Source organism: Rousettus aegyptiacus, unplaced genomic scaffold (genome assembly GCF_014176215.1).
Source record: "Rousettus aegyptiacus isolate mRouAeg1 unplaced genomic scaffold, mRouAeg1.p scaffold_m13_p_14, whole genome shotgun sequence".
NCBI lineage: Eukaryota > Metazoa > Chordata > Mammalia > Chiroptera > Pteropodidae > Rousettus > Rousettus aegyptiacus.
Genome location: NW_023416289.1, coordinates 44,859,751 through 44,886,667, shown reverse-complemented (window position 1 = coordinate 44,886,667; position 26,917 = coordinate 44,859,751). Strand labels below are relative to the sequence as shown.

The 26,917-nt window shown below is 54.8% G+C and overlaps 1 protein-coding gene across 1 annotated transcript in view; it reads right to left on the bottom strand.

Moving 5' to 3' along the window:
- Positions 1-22,482, bottom strand: part of BICRA (BRD4 interacting chromatin remodeling complex associated protein) — a 69,300-nt gene extending 46,818 nt beyond the window's left edge. Inside the window, exon 1 of the mRNA XM_016155399.2 lies at positions 22,344-22,482. The gene's annotated coding sequence lies outside the window, so the exon portion shown is untranslated. The remainder of the gene's footprint in view (positions 1-22,343) is intronic.
- Between the last annotated feature and the right edge of the window lie 4,435 nt (positions 22,483-26,917).

Below are 26,917 nucleotides of genomic sequence, written 5' to 3'. Positions count from 1 at the left end.
CATTAACTACGCAGCCCAGGAGGGGCATGGGTCTCAAACCACCAGGAAACCCAGGTTTCATACCTCGAATAATTAAGGCAAGAGGGATGGGAGGTCTCTGTATAGGAAGGCTACGTGATCCCCAGTCTTCACAAGAATAAGAAACCAGGGCCAGAAAAACAGTCGGGGAAGGAGAGTATTCAAGGGACAAATGAAAGGCAAAGCAGTCAAAAACAATGGCCCCGGTCCCCATGTGTAAAGACAGATCTGAATTTAAAATGCACACCCCCGGGGAGAAGATGCTCAGTGTCCTCAGCAATCGGGAAATGCAAATCAAAACCATAATGAGATTCTGCCTCACACCCACCAGGATGGTTATAATAAAAAGAGACACTGGCGTCCTCACGCCTCGCTGGTGGGCACATGACACAGTGTGGCCCCTGTAGAAGGCAGCCAGCCGTTCCTCAGTGAGTTAAGCTGAAGTTACTGTCGGACCCAGCCGACCCTCCCCCACGCACGCACACAGAGGAAATGAAGATGCACGGCCACACGCAAGTCAAAACGCATGGCCATGTGCAAGCTCATCCGTGAATGTCCACAGCGGCATTATCCCTCAGAGCCCCAAAGTGGAAATAACACGCAGGTCCACTGACTTTGAGCGGATGACAAGGGAACACTATGCGGTCATAGAAAGGTACAAGGCTGCGACCCCTGAGGACATGATGCTGAGTTAAAGAAGTCAGACACCAAGGACCTCGTATGGGGCCACCCCATTGACATGACACATCCTGAACAGGCGAATCCACAAGGACGGAGGGTCAGTTCGTGGCTGCCAGGGGCTGAGCATGCCCTCGAGAAGGAAGGGCGGGGAGTGAGGGACTGCCCAGGCACAGGGTCTGTGGGGCAGTGGCAGTGAGCTGGAGCCAGATGGTGGCACATCCCTGTGAACATGCCCAAACTGGCAAGCTGTACGCTTTGAGCGAATTTTATGGTATGTGAAGTACATCGCGATAGAAAAATACAATAAAAAAGCACATTCCTTGATGGTACCAAACAGCCGTGACTTGTTGGTTTGATAACATCACAATGTGGTTATACAAAAAAACGCCCGTTTTTGTTTCTTAAATACATACTTAAGTACGTAAGATTCAAATGGCAGGAGATATGGGGTTCGCTTTAAAATACTTCAACGACAACACAAAAGATCGGTTAAGACAAGTGCAGCCAAATCTCCATCTATGTGGGACTCGTGGATAACAGGGGTCATTCTGCTGTTTCTTACTTTTGTGTATATTTGGAAATTTTCATTATTTTTTTTAATGCACGCGCCCTTTGTCCCAGCAATTCCATCTCTGGGTTTTTAACTTACAGCTTCACTCACATTCACACAAATCAACGGCTGCCCATGGTTACTCATTGCAACCTTGTTTGTGACAGCCTGGAGCTAACCAAGTGTCCAGCAAAGGGGACTGGGTCCAGCCAGTGAAGGCGTCCAGCGGAATACTATGCAGCTGTGACAGACACTGAACCTAATAAAGTTATAACCTCCTAGATATGGTAAAAGGAAAAAGCAAAGGGCGGAATGGTGTTAAAATATCATCATTAGTGCCTTATAAACTCTGTGTATGTGTGTATGTGTGTGTGTGTGTGTGTGTGTGTGTGTGTGTGTGTGAGAGAGAGAGAGAGAGAGAGAGAGAGAGAGAGAGAGAGAGAGATGCTTACGCATGCACAGAACACCTTGCTAGAAAGAGGCTTAAAAACTAACCGTCTGACCTCTGGGACGAGGACATGGGTGTTGTTGGTTCGGAGTCAGGGAAAGGAGAGAGGTCTTTCACTAGAAATCTTTGATACGAGTTTGGAGCATGTGTTTCCTGTTCCAAAAACATAAAACACATAAGTTTTTAAAAGTCCCCAAGAAAAGCCATTTCCTAGGTGAGGCCCTGTCCCCACACTTCTCCCCTGGGGCTGGATGAGCAGGAGCAGGCTGTCCCTCCGGCTCCCTCCCCGGGAGCCAGGAGCCTGCTCAGGGTCCCCCGGAAATGACCTCCAGACTCCTACTCCCTCGGCTAAGGCTGGGGAGGAGGAAAAACATCCCGATAGAACAGGAGGGAAGAAGAGAAAGGAGAAAAGACAGGGGAGGAGGAGAAGGCTCTGTGCCCGCAGGAATAAAGGAAGAACAGGACTGGGCAGGGGTGGCTGAAAAGGCTACCTTGGCGGAAGAAATGGCCAAGTAGCTTTACTCATAATTGACAAAAAGTATAAACAACACAAATGTCTATCGACCGACAAGTGGATGAACCAAATGTGGTACATCCGTCCGCTGGGGTGTTTATCCAGCCAGGAAAAGCAGCACGCACTGACCTCTGCCATGACATGGGTGCAGCTGAAAACGTCACAGTCCATGAAAGAGGCCAGACACAGAAGACCACACGTCCCACGACCCCATTCCCACGGGGTTGCAAGACAGGCGCCCGGGAGGCAGGAAGCAGACTGCGGCCACCAAGGGCTGGATGCGGCGGGGACAGGGTGACTGCACGTGGACAGCAGGTTTCCACATGGGCGGTGAATGTTCTGGAACTACACAGAAGTGTCGGCCACAGAACTCTGCAAATACCTCAAAACCTACCGAGTCGTCCACTTCAAATGGGTGAATCTGGGTCTGTGAATTATGCCTTGACAACGCCTTTTAAAATGGGAAGTAAGGGGAAGAAGGGAAGAAGCTGGTCATGTTGCACTCCCCACCCCGCCCCCCGCCAAATCTTACTCCCAGTGTCACCTCCCGGGGTGCACATTCACTCAGAGGCTCCTCTCAGCACGCCTATGCCCCCAAATGCACAGAGGCCGATCGAGACTAGCAGAGCCATCCTGCCTGCACTTCTTGGGTCCCCTGCACGCACTACCACATGGGCCCAAGTCGTCCTGGGCGGCCTCCCTCCTGGACCCACGACGGGCTGGTGTCAGGGTGCATGAGGGTTGCATGAGCCTTCGTTCTCATATTCCATCCGCCACTTGCCCCCTAGCCCCTCAAAGCCAAAACCTGGCAAGAAGACACGGAACCACAAAGCGGTGTGAAACGTGCTGGGTCTGTGTCATTTCCTAAGTGTGTGGAGTACCGATTCCAGAAGCATCGGTACCTCTGTACTTCACAAAACAGAAACCTCTTGGGGGCGCGATGAGGCGGGTAAAGGGGGTCAAATACATGGAGACTAGACTTTGGGTGGAGAGCACGCACTGGCACGCAGATGTCATACAAGTGGTACAGCTGAAATTTATGATGCTATTAACCAGTGTCGCCCAAATAAATCTAATCAAATAAAAAACCAGAGAAACCCTTATACTTCAATAAAAATCCAAAGACACACAGAATAACACACACACACGGAAACCATTCCTGAGGGTCCCATGGGTCAGGCGCAGAGGGTCCCCCCAACCCCCATGCCTGTGGCATCTTGGGTGGTTAACCGATTAAGAGGTGAGATTCAGGACTGCCCTGAGGGGTGGAGGAGAGAAGACCCTGCACCGTGTTAAACAATTCTTTTGTGAAAATAATCTACAGACATATGAGCGGCTTCAGGCAACCAAACCATGGAGCCCAGAGCACTCCTGGGAAGGGCCCTCCAGGCTCCATCTCTCCCAGCTTCCTAGCCCCGTCCTGCCCTAGCCCAGCACCCTGTCCTTGGTCTGGGGAAACCGCTTTCCCGCTGGGGAGGGGAAAAACCCAAATCAAAAGGCTTTGATCCATTCACTTGCCAAACATTCAGTGCGCACCTACTATGCCCTAGAACAAGGGCATAGTAGGTGCGCACTGAAGCCTCATAGAACAACACACCATGTAGCACAGGGATGATGGGGGAAAGGTTCGATTTTAAAATGGGGTGGTCAGTAGAGGTGATGCTGAAGCAGAGACAGGGATAAAGCGTGTGTGGTTGGGGGGCACCCCGGGCTGGGGACAGTAAGCATGAAGGCCCTGAGGCAGGAATGTCCTTGGTGGGCCCCCAGAACCACCAGATCATGATGCGGTGGGTGGAGGGCACTGGGAACGATGTCAGGGGGCTGTGTGTGTGTGTATGGGGGGGTGGACGTGGAGCTCAGTGGATTTGTCCTAAGTGTTCTAACCTTCGGTCATGCTTCCAGCCTCCATCATCCTCTCAGAATGGGGCTAGGACCCATAGGAAACTGAGGTGGCACTCTCAGGGGTCCAGGAGTTGCCCATGACAGTCCAAATTTTCTCAAATTTCCATTTTCATTTTCAGAGTTTTTCAAATTGTGGGTTGCAGTATTTTGAGCAGGAATGAAATCAATGTAGATCTCAACATTACTTAAAGAAATGAATAAAACAGAAGAATAAAATTTTAAAACATATTGCTGTATGACTCAGAGGTGGTCAAGCTAAGTAGCTAAGTGTTCCACAGAACTCTTGCTTCAGATGTGTATGTGTCCATCCATCCTGGGCCATGTCTTACCCAAGATTGCAAGGCAAAAAGTCAGAAAAACAGCTAACCCAGATGAGATGTCCCCTCCCCCTATATCTGAGTCATTCACACCCACTCCACCAGCCACATCAGCATCTGCAGATGCACACCCACCGTGCCAGACCGCTGTGTGTACCCCCAAACCATCTCCTCCCCCTCCTAGGTGCACTGTTGGACTACATTTCCCAGCATGCCTTGTAGCTGAGTGAGGCCACATGACTGAATTCTGGCCAATAGCATGTGGACAAAACTCACACCTGCTCTCCAGGCCTGGCACATGAGACATTCCTTCATGATTCCTCACCTACAGCAGACTCCAGACCCCGGGGAGGGCAGAGCCACATGGAGTCTGGTTTCCTCAGTGGATTCTTTCGCATGAGGTTGCCCAACAAGAAACACCCTTACTGATTATGACGTGTGCAAGAAAATTACCTTCACCTTGTTAACCCCTGAGAACAAAGGGCTGATTTGTTACAGCAACTAGCATGACCCATGCTAATGCACACACCTACCAGATGCAGGCTGGTCGGCTCAGCGGCCTGCTGACCGAAGAAGCTTTTGCAAGAGTTCCAGAAAGAGACAAGAGAATAGGGAACGGAGTCTCTGCAAGCAAGCCTCAGGGTTTAACAGGTGTGCCCAGCTCAGAGGAGCTGACAGCAAAGCAGCAGGGCCATGGCCAAGGCCAGAGATTTAGTGTCCCCAAAATGTCCTAAGCCATATCGAGTTCGTGTTTTGAAAAGAAACAAGTGCCACAATCAGGGCCAACCTGCATCTCCAGCCCAACACCACTCACGAATCCCTCCACGAGCCACCGGGCTTTCCCAGCGATGCTGCACAGCAGGCACCTCACCCCCACCTGACAGGCGGGGACGGCTGAAGCCTGTGGCTAACCCGACACCAGGAGCCGTGGTTCACAGCAGGCTTGCAGGCGTTTCAGTGCTTCGTTTGCACGTGGCCTCAGACGTGGGAGCTCAGAAGAGGCCGGCTGAGGGCAGGGACACCTGCTTCTTCTGCTGCAGCGCCTGGCACATGGCAGGTGTGCAGGAAGCATTCACTGAGTCAATGAATAGCTGTTTTTCCCCTTTTTACAGATGAGGCAATGAGGCTCAGAGAGGGCATGTCACTGATTCAAGGTCACCCAGCAAATGAGTGAGGGAACCAGGTTTCAGGCCAAGATTGGACCCCCAAGCAGCACCCTGCCTCCTGGGTCAGCCCGTTCCTTGTGCCCCCTCACACACACCTGGGGCCTGATCACACCAGCTTTGAAGCCTTGGGGCAGTGTTTCTGTTCTTCCCAACTTCCTCTTCCCACCTCGCCTCCCCACCACCCCCAATAATGCACTTTTTTTTTTTTGGCTCATTTACATACTTCTGAGTTCCTTATTCCCTAAATATTCATCTACTCAGCAATTAAGAATGGAGACACGTGGCTCTGTTCTAGAAGCTGGGGGGATGGCCGTGAACAAAACAAAAATTCCGTCCACTTACAGTTTTGATGAGTGAGGATGGAGACAAAAAAGAATAATAATATATTATGCTAAGTATTTACAAATATGTAACTTAAAAGTATGTGATTCCTATCTATTGAATAAAATTTAATATGCGTTATAAGTTACATTTATAAATGTCGAAATGGAAATGCTATTATGTATAGAATTCATAAAGATTAAAAATGTCTATAATATTATAAAACATTGATACATAGACAATCGCTGTAAATGGCATGTCAGAGGTGCTAAGTGCTTTGGAAAAGCAGTGGAGAAGGGTACGAGATTTGCAGTTTTACACAGTGATCAAGGCGGGCCTAGTGAAGAGGGGAGGGAAGGAGCATGCATCGGGGAAGAGCAGGTGCCCAGGCCCTGAGGTGCACACGAGGAGGGCGGCCAGTGTGGCCGAAGCCGAGCGAGCCAGGGGAGAGTGGTCAGTGGGAGATGAGGTGAGACAGAAAGTCGGCGTCCAGACCATGTGTTAAAAATAATTAACAGCTAAGAGGTCAAAATGACCCATCTGTCCCCTGGCTGATGAACAAAATTTGGTACATCCACACAGTGGGGTGTTATTCAGCCTCAGAAAGGAATGAAATTCTGGCACGTGCTACAATATCGATGAACCTGGAAAAAAACATTATGCTCGGTGAAATAGTCCGGACACGAAAGAACAAATATTGTATGATTCCACTCATACGAGGTACCTACACTACGCAAAGTCACAGAAACAAAGTAAATCAGGAGAAGAGAACAGGGAGCTGTTCTTTACCGGGTACCAGGTTCTGTTTGGGGTGATGAGGATTCTGGCAACGGACACAGGTGACAGTTGCACGACACTGTGGACGTACTTAGCGCCCCTGGATTGTACACTTAAAAGTGGTGAAAATGGTCAATTTCGTATTGTGAATATTTTACCACAATTTAAAAAAATAACGGCTAATACTCGTGGTGCATGAGGTAGCAGACAGTGTTCCAACAGCTGCCCAGGTCAGCTCACTGGGTCCTCCAACGACCCCCCCGGGAGGCGCCGTCCACACCAGCGCTGCCCGCAGGTGTGCTGTGAGCCCCACAGGCCACTCTAAATGCTCTGGTAGAGACAGTAGGTGACTCTACATATATTATCTTTAATAACGTATTAAACGTACACGAACACGAACACTTCCACATGCAGTCAATGTAAAAATATCATTAATGAGATGAGTTTACTTTTCCCCCCGCTTCATTCTAAATCTTTGAAACCCAGGGTGTATTTTGCGCTCACGGCTCCTCTGGTGCTCATGGGCCACATATGGTCAGTGGCTGCTGCATCTGGGCCACTGTAAGGGCTTGGCTTTCCCTCTGAGTGACAGGGGCTCTGGGAGGGCTCTGAGCAGGGGAGGTTACAACAGGGTCCCTCCGGCTTCGTGAGGAAAGCAGACTGTCCCAGGGGGAAGAGACTGTGACGGTCCAGGCAGGAGATGACAAAGCTGGACCTGGGTGGGGGCAGTGGAGGTGGGGACACGAGGCCAGGTTCTGGAGACATTCTCCAGGCGAAGCCGACAGGTGCACGAGAGAGAAAAAGAGGCATCCAACACAGCGACACGAATTCACTGCACACCGCTGGACTGTGTACTTCAACACGGTTAAGACGGTGAATTTTATGCTACGTATTGATTACCACAGAAAGAAAAATTGTAATTAAAATTGGAACGGAGTGAGGGATGGAGGATGATGTCAAAGTATCTGCCTAGCCAAGGTCCTGAGAGGACAGAGCTGCCGTTAACAGCGATAGTGACAGCCTGGAAAAGGGACTTTGATCTGCTTGTGCTTTGCTTTTGGGGATAAGAGGAAGGGGGAGCTCTGTGTTGGACACATTAAGTTTGAGGTGCCTATTACCAGCGGTCCCCAACCTTTTCAGCATCAGGGACCAGCGCTCCTATGAGAATCTAACGCCTGAGGACCTGAGGTGGAGCTGAGGCAGTGACACTGGCGCTGGGGAGCGGCCAGTATGGATGAAGTCTTGTTCACCCGCCGCTACTCACCTCCTGCTGTGCAGCCCGATTCCTAATAGGCCACGGACCAGTATCGGCCCACGGCCCGGTGGTTTGGGACCCCTGTAATTAGGCAACCCAGTGGAGAGTTTGGGGATCGGTTGCAGACCACATGCCAGTGAGGAAAATCTTGCCCTGGCCCATTCAGCCTTAACTCCTCTACTAGCCATCTACAGGGCCTGGCCTGTCTCGGTCCCCATGACGCTGCACCCGCCCATCAGCACATCCTCGCTCCCCCTCCCCCTCCTCATCACCAGCCATAGCCCAGAACAGACTCCAGGCTTGTGGGTTTTGGAGAATAGGTTTCCAGAAGCCTCGCTGCCCATGGCTACGGCCCACCCTGCTCCCTTACCTTTGATCCCACCAAGGCTTGATGGCACTGCTTGCCCTGAACCGTGCGGCGGGAGGGAGGGGGACCATGAGCAGTAACCACTGCTTGAAGGCGCCAAGTGGTGGGGGCAACATGCGGCCTGGGTGTGGGAAAAGGAGGGTAGAAGTTACGTGCACATGGGTCCCTGATCCTTTATTCAAGCCCCTTGACCCAAGATGTGTGCCAAAATGCAGACTTTTTCCAGACTTTGCAGGGCGATAGGGTGTGCACATGCCTACCAAAGAACAGCCCCCCTGCTGGCTGAGGCCGCCCCGTAATCAAACGCTAGTACCTCCACAGCCAAACACAGGAAAGTCACTCGGGGCGTGAGGAAGACAGACTATAAACAGCCAGTTCTGGGCAGGTCTGTTGCCCGAGTTGCTGAGTGGACCACCACGGATGCTGCTGGTGTTACTAGAGAGTGCGCCCTGCTTGCTGGTTCTGCTAAGTGTGGAAGGGTCTTCGGGTGCTGGGGCCTGCGTGGCGGATGAGGCTCACGCGCTCGCATCAGACAAACCGGCTTCCCATCCCAGCCTTGCAGCATCCTGACTCTGAGCGACTCACTTCAATTCTCTGGGGTCTCAGCCCTGGGCATAAGGAAGAACCTGGCTGTTGCCTACAGGCCTGAAGTTAATAATAATGACAACAAGAAAAGCAGTAATAGCCATAGCACCTAACCTTAACCTTGATCAAGCCTTACTAGGGTCCAGGAGGGCAGTGAGCTCCAGGCTGCCCGTGTGTCACTGACCGAAGCCTCGTCGCACTTCTGGAAGGCAGCTTCAGGTGCTATTCCCTCTTTCACCATGCGTCTGGAGCAGGCTGCCTAGGAAGGAATGAGCTGGGGCTCCAAGCCCAAGTTTGTCTGACGTGGGCCGTAAACACCGTCTAAGGCCTGGGTCCGGCCTGCCCCTGGGTCGGGTCGCCTCATTCCTGACGCCGATCCCCTCCTCCTACCATGGCGATAACTTAGTCCAACCATGAGCCTGTGCTGCCCTCGTGAAATCCACCCTGACAAGGCCCAAAAGGAGGCAGTCGCCCTACTCCACTGACAAGCCCCGCGCTGACGGGGAGCCAACACATGCGGTCCCTGGACCAACACAGTCCGCCTCCCAATCCCGCCAGTTCCCGGTCTCCTGGAAGAGCCACGCCCCCTTCCACCACCTGGAACGTCCCCTCACCTCCCCTGTCCCTTCCTCTGAAACCGGAACCTTCCTGAGCTCAGAGGCCAGCTCCAGAGGCTTTTGGGCTGAGAGACTTTTAAGCAGCAGGACCCAGGCTGATTCTTACCAGTGTCCCTAGGGTGTGGCACAGGCCTGGCACAGGGAGTCACTCACTAAATCCTGGCTGCCGTCCGCAAGGGGTGACAATGGCAAAGGCTTTGTGGAATGCAATTTGGCAGGGCCTACCCACATCTAAATGCACGCTTCCCTCGGCCTTAGCAAACCCTCTTCCAGGAATCTGGCTGGCAAGAATGCTCTTGCACAAGCAACGGGAGGTGTGGATACCAGCATGTCAGGCCAGGTCCCTCCCAGGCTCAAAAGCCCCCCACCCCCTGGGCTCCCATCTCACTGCAACTCAAAGCCCAAGTTTCAGTCTAGGCACAGAAAGGAAACTTGAGAGTGACAAAGAGGTAGTGTGAATCAGCCGCGGAGATAAGAGGGAACACTCAATTACTCAATTCATCTAAAAGAGGCAGGAAACGAGAAAAAAGGAACAGAGAACATAGGCGATAAACTGAAAGCAAATAGCAAGATGGAAGATTTAAATCTGGCCGCATCCATAACAACCAGGAACGGAGAACGGTCTAAAGCTGCCTGTGCACCATGCAACCCAACTGCTGGGCACGTGAAACACAACTGGTCCAGAGCGAGACGTGCTCTGGGTGGGAAACACAGACCGTACGACAACGTGGCGATGACGTGGAGAATGGGAGGAGATGTGGGAAACAGTTCAGCGCTGTGGAGAACAGCAGGTCCTCAGTTAGACACGAAGCTGCCACATGACATGGATTCCACTCCTAGGTCACATCTGAAAGAGCTGGAAGCAAGGACGCAAACACGTCTGCGTGTGCCAGCGTTCACGGCAGCACCACTCACGGCAGCCGCTGATGGGCGGATGGAGAAACAAAACGTGGTGTATGCGGACAGTGGAATATTATTCAGCCACGAAAAAGGATGAAGCAGGGATGCACGCTACGACACGGATGAGGCCTGGAGACACTGTGCCCAGTGAAATAAGCTAGACACAGAGGGCGGACTGCTGCATGACTCCACTTACATGAGGCACCTAGAGCAGGCAAGTCCACAGTCATGAAGTAGAGCAGACGGTTACCAGCAGGGGAAGGAGTGGGGTAGTCAGCGGGCTGAGCTTCTGTTTGGAACAATGAAGAAGCTCTAGAAATGAATAGTGGTGCTAGTCACACAACACTGCAGCTATATTTGTTACTAAGTTGTATAGTTAAAAATGGTTAGACTGGTAAATTTCATGTTATGTGCATTTAACCACAATAAAAAAACCGTAGAACGTCTCATGAATGATTTTTATGTAGATCACAGGCTGAAATGATAGTCTTTGGGTATACTAGGTTACAAAAAATATATACACATAAATTTTCTATTTCTACTGTGGCTACTAGAAAATTTTAAATAACATAAGTGGTTTGCATTTATTTCTATTGGACAGTACTGGTCTCAATATCTAATTGTCAGATAGAGGTTGCGAGACTTTGTGCTGTCTGTAAGAGACACACTTTAAATACAATGACACATGGGCTCACTGCAAAAACGAACCAAACTAAAAAACATCATAAGGTAGTGGTTAAATAAATTATGGACTACCGCTCAGCTGCTAAAACAATGGGGTTCTAGACCGCTGACATGGAAACAATTCTGAGACATCTGTTCAAGTTAAAAAGTAAAGGGTAGAAGAATTCATATAATATGTGAGATCAAGGGAAAAAATGCATGCACAGAAAAGGGGGGCTGAAAGAATACACCCCAAACTCCCCACAGAGGTGCCCTCTCCAGAGAAAGGGAAGACAGTGAAGACTTTCATAGTGTTGTGTGACTTTGTTATGTGTGTAATAATTAATACAGACCTGCCCTCGAATTGGCAAACCTGAAAGCTAAGAGCTAAGGAACCGATTTTAGCCAGAGCAGCTCTGGCGTCCGTTAGCTCTGCAACCATGTGGAAAGCACTCAACACATGATGACATTTGCAACTCAAATGTGTGGTCCTGCACCCAGGAGCAGCGGTGGCCTCACCTGGAGCCTGTCAGAAATACCAGGCCTCAGATCCACTGAATCAGAACCCACAGTTTAACAGGCTCCCCAAGGAGTCTGCATGCACATTCAGTTCTGAGAAACCGTTGGTCTCCAGGCTGGCCCAACTTGCCTGCACCAGGAAGAGACCAAGGGCTGGTTCCTGATGACAGCAGCGACAACAGTAAGAGTGCTCGACCAGCATTTACAAGGTGCTTCTGTGCTGCCTGACAACACATCACCTCAACCAAGCACCCCAACAATCCCAACAGGACCTAGTGTTGACCTACGACCCCACAGCTGCCATCTCGACCTCCAAAAGTCGCTAAAAACCATCCTTTCTTTTTCCTGACTCATGCGGGGGCAAGCCTGCCCTGCAAGGACCAGTGTCAACAGCCACTGGTCAGCAGCAGAAACGTCTCCTGCTGCAGCATCTCAGGCTGTCTGGGAGCTGCTGTAAACGCAGCACGTCTGTCAACATGTGCTGTCATCTGCTTCACTCCCAAGAGAAAGGCATCAATCAGGTCCTGTCACTGACAGGGAAGCTGAGGCTGACAGCAACAGGGTCCTCGCTCACGGTCCTGCAGCTGGCCTTGTGAACCCTGACCTCCGCAGCCCTCGCAGGTCTCACTCATACCCACCTGTCACCCACCCAGGCTCAGTCAGTGCTCACGCTCACAGGCACACCCGCTGTCTGCAGGAAGCTGGGGCGGCCATGGTCACGTTAATAAAGACACTAGAGAGGATAAAAGGGAAAGGAAGGGGCCCAGCCCTGAGCTGGATCCCAGGGCAAACGTGGGGGGGGGGCAGCCCCTAGACTGTGGGCTTTCTCATTCTGGCCCTTGTAACAAAGCAGCATCGAAGCTTTGTGGCTACAAGCCTGGGCTCTGAGGCCAGGCCACCACTTAGCAGCTGTGTGACTCTGAGCAAGTCACCTAACCGCTCTGAGCCCCAGTTTCCTTGTCTGTTGCATGGGGACACACCTTGTACTGACTCCCCGGGACCCCTCTGTGAGTAAATGGGTCAGTGCATGTGAAGGGCCTAGACCAGTGTCCTGGCCATGTCGGCCATCACCAGTGCTGCCACAGTCACAATCTGTGTACAGCTCCAGACCAGACCCACGAGCACCCCGAAATCCTTTGCCAGACTTTAGGAGAGCCAGTGTGCACGTCTCTGGGGAAAAGGTCCCTGGCCTCTGAGCAGATTCCCAAAGGACCTGAGACCTCTTGCCCCAAATTAAGAACCACCATGTGCTCTTAAGACCCCGTCCCCTACCCCACGCCCAGAAAGGGGGTGGGCCGGGTGGGGCCAGAACTGCGGAAGCTGGGAACACAATGGGGCCCCCACCCGCCGACCCACCTCCTGACCACCTCCTGTCTCACGCCTTCCTCTGCCTTCACACCCCTCTCCTCCTCCGCCTCCTACCTGTGAGAAAACATTCTTGGGGCCAACCTGGTACCGCCAGCCCTTCCTACCTCTTCTAGAACTTTCCTTCGCTCCTTTTCTCTCCTGAGCCACGAAGCCTGCTCAGATTCTAAAAAAACACTGGCGTGTGCTCGTCTCCTCCCTATCTGTGCAAAGGCCACCGGGCCCCTCATTTGTGCAACAAATACCGACTACGGGCTCATTGCGAGTCAGGTCGTGGGGAAGAATCCCAACCTGGGAATAACTGAGTGACATGAGGGAAGGCGGGCAGGGTCAGCGAGGAGGGCTTCCCTGAGGAGGTGGTATCCAAGCCAGAGGCCTGCAGTCCAGGGAGGAGCTGGGGAGATCACTGCTGGCTGAGGGCACAGCAAGGACAAAGTTGGGGAGGGAGGAAGAGGCTTGGTGGGTGAAGAAGACAACGTGAAATGTGGGAGACGAGGTTGAGGAGCTAAGCCCGGGCCAGACCAGAGGGGCTTTGCCTGGGAGGTGAGGGCATTAGGGAGCCACGGAGGGCCCTAGGGAGCCAAAGAGGGTAGCGAGGTTTTTATTTTAAATCTCTGGCTGCCAAGAGCTCTCATCTGCCTTCCTTCCTCCCTCCCCTCCACCCTGCTCCCCGCCTCCATCCACGATGCCGTCCTTCTCCATCCTTTTCCTTTGCAGGGCTCCTCACCGCACCCCAGTCTGTCTCTAACCCCTACCTACCCAGTAAGCTCAGGACCCCTTTGCTTCCAGAACAGCTGTGACCCGCCCAGGAGGCCCCACCCAGGCCCATTTAAGCTGAGGACTTTCTAGAAGCTCCCCTGCTTTGCTCCGGGGACACGGGCCGGCTGTTCCCTGATCTTCCTCCCTCTGTCCGTGCTACAAGTGGGCAGCTGCCGAGGCCTGTTCTCAGCCCTCTCCCGTCCCCTCCCTGAGGAATCATCCCCATCCCCGGAACTGCAGTCGTCACTGGGTGTCACCGACTCTCGCATGGAACCTTGTGGTTCATTCCCTCATTCCCCATCTCTCTCCTCTGCATCCCTCCACCAGACAAGAGGCTGCTACAGCTTTGCTCCCCGGGGTCTGTATTCCCCAAACCACAGGCACCTCTGCCACAACTCAGAAAGGGCAGCTGCGTCCACCTCATCACCCAGGCCATGGGAGTCATCTGGAGTTCCTCTTTCTCTACCTCCCATCAACAAAACCACGGCACCCCAGGTCCCAGCCCCAGTGTCCCAGGCCCTCCTTCCCCATGAAGCTTCAACAGGCCTTTGTGCAAAGCATCCCAAAGCCAGCCCCCGGAAGCCCCCTCCTCCAGGAAGCCCGCCCTGCCACCCCAGCACACCCCAGAAGTCAAGTCTCCTCCCAGCCTCCACTGGCCCAGCAGACTCAGATACAATCTCCTTAGCAGGGAGGATGGGTGTGTCCTTGGCTTGCCTCCTTCCCCTGTCCCTGAGGGCAGAGCTCTGACGCCAGGGACTCAGGAGGCTGGCTGGCTCTGTGGGCCTGACTTAACCAGTAGGATAAGCCTGGATTCAAATCCCTGCTTGCTAGCAGCCAGCTGTGCAGCCCTGGACAAGTCACTTCACCTCTGTGACAAGAAATGAGTAGCAAACGGGGCGTCTGGCCCTGGGGAATTTTAAACAAACCTCAGTGACCACACCCCATGGCCCACCATGGCTGGGTGAAGCAACAATCGGAACAACAAGCAGCGTGAGGGCCTAAAAGCAAGGAGCTGGCCCAAAAAGACACTGAAGGAGAAATAAAACCGGATCCCCTCAAGCAAAAATCCACAGCACAAAGCCAGGGTGCAGGAGGACAAGATGCACCCTAAGCACGAGAGGTGAGGGCCTGGGGAGGCCGCATGTACCCATACACACAGGTGTATGTGCGAACATTCTGGATCTTGAGGGAGTGTGGATTACACCGGTGGACATGTTTATCAGGAGTAGTGGAGACGGATGCTTAAAATCTGTGCATTTTATTGTACGTAAATTATACTGGCAGGAGGAGATGGGGAGGAATACACGCACACATCAAAACGCCCTGCGAGACGAGGGTGTACACAAAAGCATAAGGTCACTGGCACATTCTGGGGACAGAGGTAAGGCCTTTATGACAAGAGCTTGCTAAGCCAGGGAGGCCCGGTTTGAGAGTGCAAAGAGCTAAGAGCTTTTCCAGGGGTCCCCCACCCACCCACCCAACCTACAGGGCTCCAGGCCTGAGGATGGGTGGAGGGAGGTGACAGTCCAGCAAACTGTCACAACCATCCTGTGACAAAGGTGCTATGGGGGTCTGCCTGAGGGTAGGCAACACCCACCGTCTGGAAAAGGGGCTGAGGGGAGCTTCGACCCCGGACGTCCTGGGGGAACAGGCTGCAGAGGCCACCAGGGGCTCCCTCCAGGTTACGAGGGGCCATTAACAATGGTCCTACAGCCACAGACAGTCCCGCCTCTGTTCCCGAGGCTGCCAGGCTGGGACACAGGGGCATAGCAGGCTGGGAGGGGAGCCATCTACACATGGGGGCCTCCTCCCCCCCCACCCAGGCACTGAGAAGTACTCTGACAGGGTACTACGGGGGAGTGGCAGGAAGCCTGGCTGGGGCTCCCAGGGCATCAGCCCATCCTCGGACCCTCTTAATCCCAGAAAGAGCAAGTGGCTTCCCCGTCTCAGTGCACGCAGAAGAAAGAACGACATTGACAACACTGATGACACTGCCTTCTGCTGAGCGCTTACTCTGAGCCGGGCACTTGCTGTTCCACACGGGACCTCACTGGTGCCAGCATCACCGTCACCCCCGTACTTCCGGTTCTCCAACCTGGGATGAGACGCGGGAAGCACCCTGCCCCCAAGTCCAAGGTTGGAAGAGACAGAAAGAGGACTCAAATCTGGCGTTTGGTGGACCCAGTTACTCCTCACCTCCGGGGTCATCACGTCCATCCCCCTGCCACCAGGCAAGCTCTCCAACTCACCCTCTACAGGAAGGATTTATACATGGAACATCAGAACCTACGCCCACGAGGCCCCCATTCAGGCGTGAGTCCCCTAATCCCCAGGGTGCGAAGCCTGAGGTGGCTAAGACAGAGACCTCATCAGGGTCCCAAAGAAGGGAACGCAGATAAAGGACACCCAGGCTAAGCCGCTCCTTGCTGCCTGCTCTCCCCAGGCTGAGGAATGGGCCTCGTGCCTCCCTCACAGGACAGGGCAAGTCCTGGAGGTGGCAAAACAGCCTCCGGACCCCAGAAGTAATAATACCGCTGGTAACACCGAAAACACAGTTAAAGTGACAGGATGTCTGGAATTTGCCTAAAAGTACTCCAGCAAAAAAGAAAAAAAAAAAGTGCAAGGTGGGGGTGGGATAATAATGAACCAAAAAAGATCAGCAGAAAATTACCGAGGCTGGCAACAGGCATGTGGGGGCTGATTACGCTATCCTCTCGACTCCCGGTGGGTGCTTTAAAATGTCAACAAGTCAAAGTGATACTTGTATAAATATTAGCAAATAATAAATAAAGTGACCCTTCACTGTGCACCCCTCCAAGCCAGGCCCCATCTTAAAAAAGCTCTTCATATCGTCACTCATTTAAGCCTCGTAACCCCAGGAGAGAAGTTCTGTTACAGACGAGGAAACTGAGGCTGCAGGGCATCTGACTGCCCTCCATTTAGCATGCCGACACTGTCTGCCTGGGGTTTGGGGTAAGGACTGGGCTCTCTGATCTCGTGAAAGACCTTGCTGTGTCTTTTCATCATCACCATCATCATCACCATGACCATCACCACCGCCACTAACGTTTCTGAGCACCTGCTACATGCCAGGCACTGAACATCTGTGAGCGCCCCCGCGACGGGTCTCCTGTCATTCCCGTGCTTCTAGATGAGGAAACTGAGGCATGGGGCCAGGAAGCCCTGTCTGTTCCCAGGGTCAGGCCGCCGTGCCTGATGCCACAGCAGCCTGTTACATGCTGCCCGCTGTAAAATGCCAACACTGTTCCCATGTGCCTTTCCGGAAGACAATGGGGACCTTTCAGAGTGGAGGAGTCGGCCAGGGTCCCATAGGAGCACAGTGATCATAGTGCAAATGACAATGACATCAACTGCTGGTCCCCGCCTGCCCAGCTGGGGTGAGCACTGCCCCACACGGCCCTCCCAGCAGGCCCTGAGAGGGACCAAATGTGGGCCCATTTCTGACAAGAAAAATGAGACCCAGAAACGGGGTCACATGACCAGAGTCATGATGCAACGAAGTGGACAAGCCGGCATTCCCTTCACAGCCTGCCCACTTAGGGGGTTCATGGCCCCAGGAGGAAGAACTGACAAAGAATGACAGAGGACACCGCCATGGGCCGGACAGGCCACCTACAGAACCTTACGGTGTAAATCCTTACTGCAACCTTCCAAAAGGAGGAACTGAGATCAACCCATTCAACAGGGGAAAACGGAGGCCTGGGGCGGGCAAGCCTCTTGCCTGCAACACTGAGGCAGCACGTGGTGGAGCCAACAGAGGACCAGCTTCCTGAGCCCACAGGCTCGACCTCCACTTGATGCAGGCCACGGGCAGGCAGGAGGACAAGGCAAAGAGGTCACGAGAGGCAAAGACCCCAGTGAAGACGGGTCGGACGAACTGAACAAGAGCAGGGATGACTTCCTTCAAGATGTGGCTGCAAAGGGACCTCCTAGGTGACCACATGGCAAGCAGTAGGCTCCAGACCCGGCAGTCCGGCATCAGGGTTTATGTCACCGCATCTCCGTCCCCTGTGAGACATGCGGACACATGCCCTCCAGCTACCTGCAGCAGCTTCTGGAGACAGCGCCACATCCTCTTCAGGCCAAGGGGATTCACCCACACCGCGGACAACAGTGCAGCCAAGAAAGAGACAGGGGATCCCCTCCAGGTACTCCACGGAGGGGGTCTCCCGGGGAGCCGAAGCGAGAAAAGCCACACGCAGGGCAATGGGAAGAGCACGCTGCCATCTGCGCCGGATACTTGTGACACTATAAACACGGATGTCACAATGTGCATACGGGATGTCAGGACTGAGGAGCTGCCCCTCGGGAGGTGAGCTGGGAACACAGAGGTGCCAGGGAGGGCGGAGAGCAACACTCACTATTTTGAATTTGTCCCGCGTGCGTGTGCCACTTAGAAAAAGAGAGCGAGAGAGAGAGAGAGAGCAGAGAGCCGTTGCTTTCTCCTCCTCCTCAGAGCCTTCACAGACCACCCAGACAGAATACACGAATCCCACAGCAGCTAATCTGGCCCTGCAAACGACACCTCCAGCCTCCTCCTGGACTGGGTCCAGGTGTCATTACTGAGCCCCAGGGCCCTGGCACACAGTAGGCCCTCAGGAAGTTGCACTGGAAACAATTAAAGAAACAAAGGCACTCTCTCCTGCTTCTCCTGCCAACACATTCCCTCGCCACCATAAATACACAAATACACAAGACTAATTGTCACCAAACTAGAAATGTCTTAGAAAACATTCTCCCTCTCTCCCTTTGGGAAACTTGCATGTCACCGAGACACAAAGGCTTCAGTCAGCAGGGACAAAACTCTAATGGTGGTACTCCAGGGTGGGGGAGGATTCTAGTGAGGAATGAGGAGGAAATCCTTGGGGACAATTCGACCAAACATTTCCCGTGTGTCTCTAGTGTGACGCATCCTCCACTGAGGAGCCGACTCTCAGGCAGACCCTCCGCCCTCAGAGAGAGGGGACAGCCTAGGATGCGAACTGTGAATAGTGGTGGGCAAGTCATTCTGACGGGGGGGGGGGCGGCGTTTGTATTTGGACGCATAGTTCAGGTACCTATAAGTTTGGATATTTTCACCCCCCTTGAGGTCAGCTAAGGGGACCGTAATCACCCACCTCCACCTCTGGTAGATGGAGGACCCAAAAGGGGTCAGGGCCAGATAACCATGTCCCCCTGCCCCCTGCCTTTCGGGGCAGGAGAGGTAAAAGGCAGACCCTCAGCCGCCTTCCAGGCCCAGGCTGGCTAGAAAGGAATGCCATGTTTTCCTGTTTCCAATTAACTTCCCCCACCAGCAGTCCTCTGCATTCTCGGACCAGGAGTCCAGGCAGCCACCAGGGAGAGCGGGGAGGCTGGTGGGAGCTCAGCTGGTGGCTGGACCTGGGGCCTCAGGCCTTGGCGCTGACCCCTTGGCCCTTCCACAGCCTCTTGGAGGGGCGAAGGGGAAGAAGACCCCACATTCCAAGGGAAGGCTTGGGGGGACCCCGGAGTCCTCTGGGAAGGAAGTCAGGAGAAAGGGGGGTGGCGCATAGGCCTGTCCCTTTGGGCCCTACTCATGCTTCTCCCCCCCCCAAAAAAAATCCGTTCCTACTTTCAGGAAACATTCTGCTGAGAGACCTACAGCCCCACACCCCCCCGCCCCCCCCCTTGACCAGAATTATTATTATGCCCATCACCTAAAGAGAAGAGATGTTTGCACATCAAGGAGGGGACAGCAGCTCTGGGGCGGAGGCTCCCTCTAAATGTGTCTCCCAGCTCTGCTGACAAATACGGAGCCCCCTCTCCCACTGCCTCCAGACATGGAACGGGCCTCCCCCAGACTCAGCTTCTTCACCTGTGCCACTCCCTCACTGGGGGAGCGGGGCCCTCCCTAGCTCCTCTCCCTCAGCCCAGGCCCCCAAAGGTTCCTTCAGCACCAGTGAGTGCTGAAGGGGGAGTGTCACCAAAGTGAGCGACTCACAGCCAGCCCTCACCACCACAGGAGGTCCTCCAGGGTGGCTGCCCTCCATGATCACCCTGCAATGCCCAGCACCTGCCAGTCCTCCTCACCCCACACACAGGCCGATCCCATCTGCTGAACAAAAAAACTACCACGCTTGGATGTTTCCGCCGCCCTGAGGTCAGCTAAGGGAGCTGTGCTCGCCCCTCCCTGCAGAGGGGGAAACTGAGGACCAGGGTCACAGGGTGGCATAAGGAGTGATGCCCAGGGCGTGCGGAGAACGGGCAGGAAAGTTTGCTGTCAGCTGCGTCAGGGTGCCATGGGTGAGGGGGGTCACAGGGCAGAGTGATGCTGAAGGTCCCCAACAGCTCAGCCTCCCTCCCCACAGGCTGAGCAGCAGCAAGCCTGGGCAAGTCCCCAGCTCAGGTGGAGGACAATGACAGTGGGCTGGCTTCCCGGGGCCCCCCAGCCAGGCCTGAGGACCCCTTTGCCCTGACTCACACACCTCCAGCCTCAGCTCCCACAAGGACACCCTCTGCTTCAGCCCCAGGTGGAATGAGCCTCCCCTGGGCCCAGCTTCTAGGGGCTCCTTACCCAGTACACAGGGAAAATCTCTGACAGCACCATCCGTGTATGAACCACACCGAGACCCAGGTCAGCTGAAATCACAGGCAGCGAGTGCCAAGGAGGGGCATCAAGAACTAATGGCTTTGAGCTGAGTTGGAGAAACTTGAGTGGGTTACAGATTGGGGCTGTGTGACCCTGGGCAGGCCGCTCAACCTCTCTGAGCCTCCATGAGCCTGTCTGTGAAATGGGACTAAGAGTCTCTATTTCCTTCTCCACTTGTGGCCAGTGCATGATGCACTTAGCAGCAGCCAATCTATAATGCTCCCTGGGTAGGGAGATGCTATTTCCGGCTTCCAGGAGTGGGGGAGCTACCCACCAGAGTGGGGGAGGTCAACATGCCCCTTAAGTCCCAACTGACACCAGCGCATGGGAAGGGGTCAGTTCCTGATCTGTCACTTCCCCTGTTCTGCCAGCACCCCCGAGGTCAGAGTTGACTGGGCCCCCGTCCCTAGCCCCCCACCCCAGCTGAAAGCATGGAGCACTTGTCGCAAATCCCAGATGCTGGGGTCCTGGATGTTTCTACAAACTGTTTCCCTGACTGGCGCCCTCGGAGAGGAAGCGCCGACGCGCAGAACATCGCCCGGTCCTCGCTGTACTACAGGAGGGCTGTGTGACAAAAGGGGCCGACTGTCCGGACTGGAGTCTGGGCGAGAACCGCGGCCCCCCGTCTGGGAACACCGGAGGGCTGGGATCTGTCACCCGGGCCTCCCTCCGGGAGAGATGACACAGCGGCCTCTGACCCCACCTCCCGGGAAGTTGAGCTGCTCAGAACCACAAAGCAAAACAAAGGGGCGCGCAGAGGAAAGAGCCACGGTGCCTTCCGATCACCGCCGGCGCCCTCGCCCCAGCCAGAGCCCTCCCGCGGCGCCCAGCCCGCTGCCCCGCTGGCCGCGGACCAAAGCCTGGGCAGCCCCTGGTCCCTTGTCTCCCCGCGGCCGCCTATGACAGCAGCCGGGGAAGCAGCCGAGGGGCAGCCGGGGATGGGAAAACCAGATGGCTCCATCCCTCCTCCCTCCTCCTCCATCCCTCCCTCCGGGTGCCCGCGGCCTGGCCGCTCTCCGCAGGGGCCCGGCTCGCCCGAGCTCACCCCAGGGAAAGGGTTGCCTTTGTCTAAAGGTCACCACCCGAGCGCGGTGCCCGGGCTGGGCCTGGTGCCTTCCATTCCCAGGCCGAGGGGGTGGCGATGGGGGACCTCCCCAAATCCCGGGAGGTGACAAGGGTAAGGCTCACCTCCCTCCTCACTCCCCCCTCCCCGTCACGGCCCCCCTCCAGGACCTGCCAGCTCGAGGGGAGGGGGTCAGCGCCTCTCACTGCTGGGGGGTAGGGGACCAAGTCAACTCTTTTCATTGTTTAGGAGCGGTGGGGAGGGGGAGACCCGGTGGCCTCCTTCCGCATCCATCTCTGCCCCGCTCGCCGGAGGCCCCGTTTCTCCTCGGCGGCCCCCGGGAGGCATTTGGGTAGGGGGCGCAGGGGACGGGCGAGCGGGGGAGATGAAGGCTCGCCGCCTCCGGCCGGGAAATCACCATCCGCTGCCCCGCTGCCCTCTTCTTCCCCCAAAGGCGAAGAGCAGAGCGAGGGGAGGGGGCCTTGGGGCCGAGGGAGGGGGTCTCCCCTCCCCTCCCCCATGGAACGTTAGGTCTCGTTTTTCCGCTGCTCCATTGTATCCCCGGCAGCCGGCGGGAGGGCCGGGAGGCACCGGGCGCCGGGTTTGGGCAGGGGAGCCCGGGGCGGTGGGGGGGTCCCCGCTGGATCGGGGCGGCGGTGATGGTGGGAGAGACGCGGGGGGTGGCGGGGCTGCCAGGGGCGGTGGGCGCCGAGCAAAAAAAGAGGTAGCGGGCGCTGCGCCCCGGTTGGGGGGCTGAGTGTGTGAGTGTCGGGGGGGTGGGTTCGGCCCCGGCTCCGGCTCCCCCCACACACACCCTCGCCGCCAACCCCCACTCCCCCCTCGCTTTTGCGCCCTGTCACAGCCCCGACTCGCAGGTAGAGAGAGTTAAGAGATTTAAAGAGAAATTGCTACATTGTGAGAAACTCACCCTGATGTTTGAGCAGCCGTCGGCGCGGGGTCTCCGAGACGGCCCCGCACGGGCTGCACAGGGAGGACCCAGAAGGGGCCGGCCGGCCGGGCCGGTCAGCGCACTGCCTGATCGCATGGCGGCCGAGCGGCAGCCTCCGCCGGGCCCCCGCCGCTGCCCCGCGCGGCCCGGGCGCCCCGGCCCCGCGCCCGCTCCGCGGAGGACCCCTCGGGTTTGCAAAAAAAAAAAAAATTTTTTTTAATTAAATGCAAAAGAAAAAAATAAACCTTTGCAGGTTTTGTGTTCCGCCCCCCCTCCTCCTCCTCCGCCTCCTCCCTCCGCCCTCGCCGGGGGCGGGGCCCAGGAAGCCCCGCCCCGCTCCCGGCGAACCGGCCCGGCTCCCGCGCCGAGCGGCGGGTGCGTCAGCGAATGGGAGGCTGCGGACGGCCCGGGAGGGGACTCCCCCCCCCGCCCAGCTTCAGCACCGCCCCCTCCCCAGCCCCAGGCCGGGGGGTTTGGGGGCGCGCCTTCCAAGGCTCGCTCTAGTGGAGTCCTCGGGTTACCGCGAACGATCCTCCGGGTCCGGGGAAAGGCTAAAGGGATTCGCGCTCCCGGACCCCGGGCACCTGGCCCGGCTGGGGAGGGGTGGCCGTGCCCCTGGGGCGCGCCCCCGTTTCGGGGGAAGGTCGCCGGGCGGGAGGACGCGATGGTTCGAAAAGAGAGCGGAAGTCGAGGATGGAGAAAGAGAGGAGGCCCCGCTAATGGAACCGCGAAGGAGCCGGGAGTCGGAGCGAAAAGGGTGGAAGGCGGCGGGGGCTTTGGGGCGACTGGCGGGGCCCCTGAGCCGGCTTGGTCGCTCACCCGGGCCGGTCTTCGCGGAGCTGCGGCGGGCGCCGGGGACCGGACGCGGGTCCGTCCTGCCGCAGAGCCTCCTCGCGGCCCCTCGGGCCGCGCCGGTGGGATTCCCAGGAGCTCCAAGATGCCGCGGCGGTGCTGGGCACGTTTCCGCCGAACCTGGTGGCGAAAGCCTCGCGGGCGGGACACTGAGATTCACGCGTGGTGAGCACCTACTGTGCCCTGTGCCGGGCTGAGGGCCCGGCAGGGATCCAGGACAGCCGGTGCCTGCCCTCCGAGAGCGCACAGGCCAGGAGACTTATGTTCTGGTCTCTTCGTATCTTCTGTCTCTCTTAGTACCTTCATGCGCACAGAAGCTGCTTAGTAAATGTGTGTAGGATAAATAAGTGATTGAGACATATCTGTATTTTTTTTAGTATTTAGTATTTATCCCAGTATTTTGGTAGTATACTCATTATTTAAACGTTTTTCTCTTAAAAAAAAATAATTTGTTAAAGACCAAGGGGTTAAGGGCCGTAACTCCAGCCAGTGAGCCCTTGGTTCATATCCCGCCTGTCACTTTCCTGCTGTGTGACCTTGAGCAAATTACTTCACCCCTCTGTGCCTTCATTTTCTCATCTCTAATAGACCTGGCTTCGTAGGGTCGGTCTTAGGATGAAATAAGCCATCACGGAGAGAGAGCAGCACCTGGAAACATGTTCCAGATAAGTGCTGGCTGTTATTACTGATTTTTACATGAAAAGGAAACGATCGATTCTGGAAGTGAACACGTGCATTGCCCCAAACTTAATGTAAGAGTGGTACATCTGTAAACAGTGGTCATGCCCTGGAGGTCTGTGGCCCTCAGGGGAACAGCAGTAGACACACTTGGACTTGACTTCTGTGTAGCTTGCCCTCCCACTGGCTAAGATGAAGTACACCTTGAGTATTCCCTTAACTGGTGCCAAGCGCTACTGGGAAGACACCTGATAACCCCCATCTGCAGACCTTCAGTTACGCCCATCTTACAGTGCACAAAACTAAATTGGCTCTGAGAGGAAAAAGTGTTTTTGCCCAAGGTCACACAACCAGGAAGTGGGACCTGATCTGAGCTGGGCGGCACTTGTGTCTCTTGTCATAGCTGCCAGGTCCTTAGAGACTCAAAACTTGAGGACTGGCTAGCTCAGAGTTAGCAAGTTTGAAGCATGGGGAGATGACTGTCCAAGTTCATTCATACAGGAAATAATTGAATATCTAGTGTGTGCCAGAGATGTGGTAGTGACCAAAAGCTGCCTAGTTCCTACCCCTGCCCCCCAATAAACACAGTATCTGTTAGGGTACACACAATAAGCAAATGAAAGAGTAACAGGTTCAGAAAGGGTAAGGAACCATACTGAGGTCTTGTAGCTGAGGATCCAGACCCAGCTCTGTCAGTCCTCAGAGTCCAGACTTGGAGGACTACAGAGAGGTCGTGATGGGACAATGGACAGGGAAGCTCTTTTGGGACAGGGACAAAGCAGCATAGAGAGGTGATATATTAGGACCAAAGAAGATGCATCCATTCTTCCTCAACCAGCAGTTATGCTGCACCCCTGTGTTCGGCTGGGCTCCTGGCACAGGGTCCTTGCCTGCCAATTTGGGACTTAATCCATGTGAGTCACAATATTTCCTAACATAGGGCTGGGCAAGTGATGGACATCTCACAAATGTTTGCTGATCGATAAAGGGTTCCAAAAAAAAGTTTGCTGGGTGGCAAATGGCATCTCTTTTAGGCCCTTGCAGCCATTCAATAAGCATACACCGGACATTGGTCCTGGGGTTGTGAAAATCCTATGGTCTCAACGTGACTTTGGATTTCGAGGCCTGTTATCTTACACTTTAATGAACGGTTTGAACTATAATCATACAGCTAAAAAGGAACATCAGGAAAATCTGATGTTTGCTGTGGGAAGGTCCAGTACATTGGAGACTAACCTGCTCTGTCCCTGAGGCCTGATGCAACTTTCCGTATTAGCACACAGGACTCCAAGTCCTCCTTCCCCTCCTAATGCTTCAGCCAGGAGCGCCCCCCTCCCCACAAGTACAACATTTTCTACCCCATCCGCTCTTATTTTTAGTCCTCCCCACCCCCAGGTCTTTACTTCTGAGCCTTACACCTCTTACTCGCCCAGCAGGACCCTGATCAACGTCTAGCCTGATCACACTTTTTTTTTTTTTTTTTGGTTTGTGCCTCAGAAAGTCTAAACAACGCCCATCGTGGCTCCTCCCTCGCACTGGCAGCTGCAAAGTTCTTGAAAACTTTGCCAACCCAGCTCGTTTCTTTTGGGAGGATGCCGGTGCAATGGGTATTTTTAATTTACAGTCGAACAGCACCTTTACGATGCGTGCGTTTTTCCGTATGTATGTGACATTTCGATAACAAGGGGAACAAAACAAGAAAAAGCCTTGCCCAATCCTAAAACACCCCGTGCCACCCTCCAAGCTTCGTTCAGTGAGTCGTGAGGGGAGCAAGCTTCCATCAAAGATTTCTCCAGGATCCGGGTTTTAGCACCAGGCAGGAGAAAGGAAGGAAGACTCCAGAGGGCACTGAGTCCGGGGCGACCTCTGTTCTCTGACCGCGCCCTTGAAAATGGCTCATCCAACGGTAACGCGCTGTCCCAGCTCCCAGCCCTGCGCGCCCGCCGGTGCAGCCGAAACGGTGAGAGGCGACCAAATCAGGCAGCTGCGAGCCCAGCCCGGCTTCGGGTCCTCCGCGCGGCAAGTGCGGGGGGCGGGGCCTGGCTTCCCATTGGCTCAAGTCTGGGGGCGTGGCCACAACTCCAAACCGCCCCCCAACTCCGTAGGGTTAAATGCGGCTCGCACCGGCTCCGGGTATTATTCATCGAGGGGCGGGGCGTGGGTTTGTTTACACGCTGCCATTGGCTGGATTTGAATCGACCGGACTGCGGGCCGGCCACTGGGCGGGACTCCAGAGTGCCCCGGCTCGCGCCTGACAGCTCCTGCGAGGCAGGCCCGCTCTGGACGAGCCGCCGCTGGATCGCTGGGCCCCTGGGCATGCTGGTGCCCTCGGCGGTTGCGGACCCCGCGGGGTCGACAGGACGAGGCTTCCGCCCATTTCTTGTTAAACGCTTACTAAGGGATGAGGAGCATCGTTTTTGTTTTCATAAAAATGTATAAGGAGAAACAACCCGGAAACAACGGAGCTGTCTATCCATGGGGAGACTCGTTAAATAAGCTGTGGTCCTGCCCACAATGGGACATGAAATAGCCGAAACATGAACCGACACGGAATGAGCTATGCATCCAGTCAAGGGGGAAATGCAAAGAAAAGAGCAGAGTGTATAATTTAAAAGCTCCAGGACAGGGTGTGTGTGTGAAATACAAGCTTTTGCTTATTAAAAGCCAAGAATATCTTTGAAAGCAGAAAAAAAATGATAATGGCAATTGTCCGGGAGGGAGACAGGTTTGGTGGAGGGTAGATCTTTTTGTACCTTTCTGAGGTTTGAACTTTTTATCACCCATTCAGAGAAATTCATGACAATGTCAATAAAAATTTGAAGCTCTGATGACTTTCCATTGCACGTGTGTACCTCCTCACTACTGCCTCTAAGAAAAACTCTTGACTTGGTTATGGAAGTCACAGACCTGTGCCCCCTGCATCCTGCAATGGCTAGAGGGGGTGAGGACATGCCGGAAATTAGTTTCTTCACCTATTCATGCACCATGGCACCCAGATCCAGAGATTGGCCTTGTTTACTTGT